This window comes from Triticum aestivum, chromosome 1D, assembly GCF_018294505.1.
Source record: "Triticum aestivum cultivar Chinese Spring chromosome 1D, IWGSC CS RefSeq v2.1, whole genome shotgun sequence".
Taxonomy (NCBI): Eukaryota; Viridiplantae; Streptophyta; class Magnoliopsida; order Poales; family Poaceae; genus Triticum; species Triticum aestivum.
Genome location: NC_057796.1, coordinates 259,356,187 through 259,362,802, shown reverse-complemented (window position 1 = coordinate 259,362,802; position 6,616 = coordinate 259,356,187).

The window sequence follows — 6,616 nt, the reverse complement described above, 5'->3', positions numbered from 1 at the left end:
CTTTCGGAGATACCTGTAGTGAACCTTTATAGCCACCCAGTTGCGTTGTGACGTTTGGTACACCCAAAGCATTCCTACGGTATCCGGGAGTTGCACAATCTCATGGTCTAAGGAAATGATACTTGACATTAGAAAAGCTTTGAGCAAACGAACTACACGATCTTGTGCTAGGCTTAGGATTGGGTCTTGTCCATCACATCATTCTCCTAATGATGTGATATCAACGACATCCAATGTCCATGGTCAGGAAACCGTAACCATCTATTAATCAACGAGCTAGTCAACTAGAGGCTTACTAGGGACATGGTGTTGTCTATGTATCCACACATGTATCTGAGTTTCCTATCAATACAATTCTAGCATGGATAATAAACGATTATCATGAACAAGGAAATATAATAATAACCAATTTATTATTGCCTCTAGGGCATATTTCCAACAGCTGGAAGTGATTCAAGAGGCGAGCAGAGGAGCTGATGCGCGCAAATCTAGCGAAGACCCCCCTGATCTGGCGAGGAGTGCGAAGGTCAGCGCGTGCAACGGCGACAATTTGGAGGTACGACCATATGGTAGGGAGTAAATACTCAGGATTTGATCTCGTCTGGAATAGGGAACCTGATTTTGGGCATTAGTAGTTTGGAAACAAGAACTATGGTACAGAAGTTTAGGGAAATTTCTTCTTTGAGAGATATGAAAGAGGAAGAGAGAAATCAGGGGAGGAACATTATCTGTACATTAAAGGAAAAAGGAGAAATTAGGGGAATTTATTTTGGAAACTGCCCATTCATGATCCTTTATTTTTCGTTAAGTCCACAAATTTCGTCCCTTTTGTGGAGATTTTGGGAGGAGGAAAGAACTATTTCAACAACAGGGGTGGGTCTCGAGTCCTCAACTCATCATACAGAGAAAGAAATCCTGGCTTCCCTCTTGTATTTCTTCTCTAGTCGGGTTGTGTTGGGAAGAAAGGGAGAGATGGAGAGGAAAGGGGTGGCGGAGAAGGAGGTGGGTCAGAGTTCAGGGGGTGTGCCGGCGATCATGGGGAAGGTTTCTCCTACTCCAGCTCCTTCGCCTGAGGGCGATGGGATGACGGTGTCAAGGCGGGCCCGTGGGGATGGCTCCCCGCTGGTCATCGATATGGAGGTCGCGAGGAGGGCTGTTAGTGGCTCCTTGGTGATAGGGCGACTTCTATTGCCCTTCCAAGTACACACACGGATCCTCGTTGATGACCTCTGTGCCTCATTGGCTTGGAGGCTGCAAGGTGAGGTCACCGTTCAGGAGTTGGCCAACGACGACGGGAGGTTCATCCTCAACTTATTCACCGGCGCGGACAGACATTTCGTGTTGAAGGCACAGCCGTGGAACCATAAGCGTGATGGGATCATCTTCGCCGAGTTCGACGGCAAGGGTAACCCTGCGGAAGTGGACCTTGGATCCATGACTATATGGGCCCAGGTTCGCGACCTACCGTTTGAGCTTAAAACCAAAGATGTGGGTTGATACGTCCATTTTGCATCATGCTTTTATATTGATATTTATTGCATTATGGGATGTGATTACACATTATGTCACAATACTTATGCCTATTCTCTCTTATTTTACAAGGTTTACATAAAGAGGGAGAATGCCGGCAGCTGGAATTCTGGGCTGGAAAAGGAGCAAATATTAGAGACCTATTCTGCACGACTCCAAAAGTCCCGAAACTCCACGGAAGTTATTTTTGGAAATAATTAAAAATACTGAGCGAAGAAAATACCAGAGGGGACCCGCACCCTGGGCACGAGGGAGGGGTGCGCCCTACCCCCTGGGCGCGCCCCCTGCCTCGTGGGCCCCCTGGTGGCCCTCCGGTGGCCACCTTCTGATATATGAAGTCTTTCGTCCGAAGAAAATCATAAGCAAGCTTTCGGGACGAGACTCCGCCGCCACGAGGCAGAACCAATCTAGGGCTCTGGCGGAGCTGTTCTGCCGGGGACACTTCCCACCGGGAGGGGGAAATCATCGCCATCGTCATCACCAACGCTCCTCTCATCGGGAGGGGGCCAATCTCCATCAACATCTTCACCAGCACCATCTCCTCTCAAACCCTAGTTCATCTCTTATATCCAATTCTTGTCTCTGAGTCTGAGATTGGTACTTGTAGGTTGCTATTAGTGTTGATTACTCCTTGTAGTTGATGCTAGTTGGTTTATTTGGTGGAAGATCATATGTTCAGATCCATTATGCATATTAATACTCCTCTGATTATGAACATGAATATGCTTTGTGAGTAGTTACGTTTGTTCCTGAGGACATGCGAGAAGTCTTGCTATTAGTAGTCCTGTGAATTTGGTATTCGTTCGATATTTTGATGAGATGTATGTTGTCTCTCCTCTAGTGGTGTCATGTGAATGTCGACTACATGTCACTTCACCATTGTTTGGGCCTAGAGGGAGGCATTGGGAAGTAATAAGTAGATGATGGGTTGCTAGAGTGACAGAATCTTAAACCCTAGTTTATGTGTTGCTTCGTAAGGGGCTGATTTGGATCCATATGTTTCATGCTATGGTTAGGTTTACCTTAATACTTCTTTTGTAGTTGCGGATGCTTGCAATAGGGGTTAATCATAAGTGGGATGCTTGTCCAAGTAAGGAGAGCACCCAAGCACCCGTCCACCCACATATCAAATTATCAAAGTACCGAACGCGAATCATATGAACGTGATGAAAACTAGCTTGACGATAATTGCCATGTGTCATCGGGAGCACTTTTCTCTATATAAGAATTTGTCCAGGCTTGTCCTTTGCTACAAAAAGGATTGGGCCACCTTGTTGCACTTTTATTTACCTTTGTTACTTGTTGCTCGTTACAAATTATCTTTTCACAAAACTATCTGTTACCTATAATTTCAGTGCTTGCAGAGAATACCTTGCTGAAAACCGCTTATCATTTCCTTCTGCTCCTCGTTGGGTTCGACACTCTTACTTATCGAAATGACTACGATAGATCCCCTATACTTCTGGGTCATCAAGACTCTTTTCTGGCACCGTTGCCGGGGAGTGAAGCACCTTTGGTAGGTGGAATTTGGTAAGGAAAAATTTATATAGTGTGCTGAAATTTACTATCACTTGTTACTATGGAAAGTAATCCTCTGAGGGGCTTGTTCGGGGTATCTTCACCCCGACCAGTAGAGCAAAGAATTGCTCCTCAACCTACTGAACCTACTGAAAATGAAAATGTCTACTTTGAAATTCCTTGGGGTATGATAGAAAAACTGCTAGCTAATCCTTTTGCAGGAGATGGAACATTACATCCCGATGAGCACCTAATATATGTGGATGAAGTTCGTGGATTATTTAAGCTTGCAGGTATGCCCGATGATGTTATCAAGAAGAAGGTCTTCCCTTTATCTTTGAAGGGAGATGCATTGACATGGTATAGGCTATGTGATGATATGGGATCATGGAACTACAAACGATTGAAATTGGAATTTCATCAGAAGTTTTATCCTATGCATCTTGTTCATCGTGATCGTAATTATATATATAATTTTTGGCCTCGCGAAGGAGAAAGCATCGCTCAAGCTTGGGGGAGGCTTAAGTCAATGTTATATTCATGCCCCAATCATGAGCTCTCAACAGAAATGATTATTCAAAATTTTGATGCTTGGCTTTCTGACAACAATCGCACCATGCTCGATACTTCTTGTGCTGGCTCTTTTATGATGAAGACTATTGAATTCAAATGGGATTTATTGGAAAGAATTAAACGCAACTTTGAAGATTGGGACCTCGACGAAGGTAAGGAGCCAGGTATAACACCTAAGTTTGATTGTGTTAAATCTTTTATGGATACCGATGTTTTCCGTAAATTTAGCACTAAATATGGACTTGACTCTGAGATAGTAGCTTCTTTTTGTGAATCTTTTGCTGCTCACGTTGATCTCCCTAAGGAGAAGTGGTTTAAATATCATCCTCCCATAGAAGTAAAAGTAGTTGAACCTATTAAAGTTGAAGAAAAGACTATCACTTATAATGATCCTATTGTTCCTACTGCTTATGTTGAGAAACCACCTTTCCCTGTTAGAATAAAGGATCATGCTAAAGCTTCAACCGTGGTTCGTAAAAGTAATATTATAACTTATACACCTCCTGAGCAAGTTAAAGTTGAACCTAATATTACTATTGTTAAAGATCTCTTGGCTGATAATATTGATGGGCATGTTATTTATTTCTGTGATGAAACTGCTAGAATTGCTAAACCTAGTGCTAAAGATAAACATAGACCTGTGGTAGGCATGCATGTTATTTCTGTTAAAATAGGAGATCATTGCTATCATGGCTTGTGTGATATGGGTGCTAGTGCTAGTGCAATACCTATTGACTTATACAAAGAAATTATGCATGATATTGCACATACCGAGTTAGAAGAAATTGATGTCACAATTAAGCTTGCCAATAGAGATACTATTTCACCAATGGGAATTGTTAGAGATGTTGAAGTCTTGTGTGGGAAAACTAAATATCCTGCTGATTTTCTTGTTCTTGGTTCCCCACAAGATAGCTTTTGTCCCATTACCGAACGCGAATCATATGAACGTGATGGAAACTAGCTTGACGATAATTCCCATGTGTCCTCGGGAGCGCTTTTCTCTATATAAGAATTTGTCCAGGCTTGTCCTTTGCTACAAAAAGGATTGGGCCACCTTGCTGCACTTTATTTACTATTGTTACTTGTTGCTCGTTACAAATTATATTTTCACAAAACTATCTGTTACCTATAATTTCAGTGCTTGCACAGAATACCTTGCTGAAAACCGCTTATCATTTCCTTCTGCTCCTCGTTGGGTTCGACACTCTTACTTATCGAAAGGACTACGATAGATCCCCTATACTTGTGGGTCGTCATGGGTTTGTCTCTAGGGGATCAAATCGGCAAAGTGATAGCTGTCTCACATGGGAACCACATGATCGCAGATAAGTATTTGCGTATGCGCGTGAAAATCTCAGTACATGAGCCAATCAAGAGTAGGAATTCACTCCCTTAGGCAGCAAAGAAATACTTCAGTTTGATGTTCGCTATGAAAAATTGCCGTCGTATTGTGAGTGTTGTGGGCTGGTTGGACATGTGTCTGAGAGGTTCTGTAGGATCCCTAAAGAGAGTAGAGTAGATGTTTTTGAAAATAATCTCAGCGTCGAGGCCTATTGGAAAGGTCATACATCTAGTAGAAGAGCTCTTTTGTACATGGGCTATAGTAATAAAAGCACCTCCAAGTCCACCGAAGGAATGGTGGTCAAAGTCACCAAAGCTGCAAGTGGCCTCACTATGAAAGAGAAAGATATTGCGTCGTCCATGACATCGGCTATCCTGGGAACTGGAGGACCAGTCCAGGGAGGCCACTCTCTCAGCCAGGAGGGCCGGGGCATGTGCCTTCTCCGACGGCGTCCGGTGTAGCTGCTTCGGGTCAGGTGGACCTGGCTCGCGGGCCGCTCGAGCGCGATAGCATTGGGGGATGCCACAGCTTGGCCAGGAGGGCCGACTCCCTGTGGTGTTCTAGCACTCCCTGCTGGGTGGTGCCTCTGGTCAGGAGGACTAGGATGCAGGCCTGGGCGCCCCTGTACACTCTGCTGGCAAAGGCCAGGAGGGCCAAATGCTAGTGGAGGCGGCTGTACCCACACCGGCTACAATGCCTGGCCAGGAGGGCCAGGACCCGTTGCATCAGGGAGCTGGAATCTACCCCACCGGGTCTGCTGCTGGTGTGGCTACAGCCGTTTCTTGCCGGCCAGGGGAGTCGGGGAGCTACGCAGTGGGGTGATCAACTCCTTTTTCGACCTGGAGTGCTGGAGGCTCTTTCGGGGGCTGTTGCTGCAAGACTTGCTTCTAAATAGGCCACTGACACCCTTGTTTATACTTTCAATGCTACAAAGAACTCCATGCAGGGCAAGAAAAAAGGAAGGGGCAGGAAAGGAAAGAAGGAAGGAGGAGTTGGGAGTTCAGAGGAAGCACGCAAGAATATTATAGGTAAAAAAAGGAACCTATATGGAGCTCCAGCGACTGGTAGTGAACTAGATTTCTCTTTTGATAAAACAATGGATATCTATGAGCGTATCTTGTATGGGGACATAAATGTATCTTCGAAGCGAGTGTGTACGGGTAGAGTGGAAACCGTGAGAGATGGGAATGGGGTGATTACACGCGTAGCTAAGGAGGTTGAGGAGAAAGAAGAGGCTTCGAGACAGCAGAGAAGGGAGTCGGGTGGGGATGATGGCGCAATGGCGGCCTCCGAAGAGGAGGTACGCCGGCCAAATGAAAATAATCGGATGAAACTGTCGTGGTATGCTCTCTCCCACGGCGGTTCGTGAGCTCTTGGATCTACAGGAGCGTACCAAAGCAGAGATGATTCTCCTTTCCGAATCTCATTTGAATAAATGTAAAGCCGATGAGCTTCGTCGAAGTTTAAATTTTCATGCAATGTTTGTAGTTGAGAGCGATGGCCGGGCAGGTGGCCTTGTCTTGTTTTATCAGAAGATGAATACAGTTGAGTTGAATTATGCATCGAATAATTTATATTGATGTTCTTTTTATGAATGAGAATATTGTACAGTGGTTTTTATGGGCACCCCAACTGGAGTGATCGTGTCTT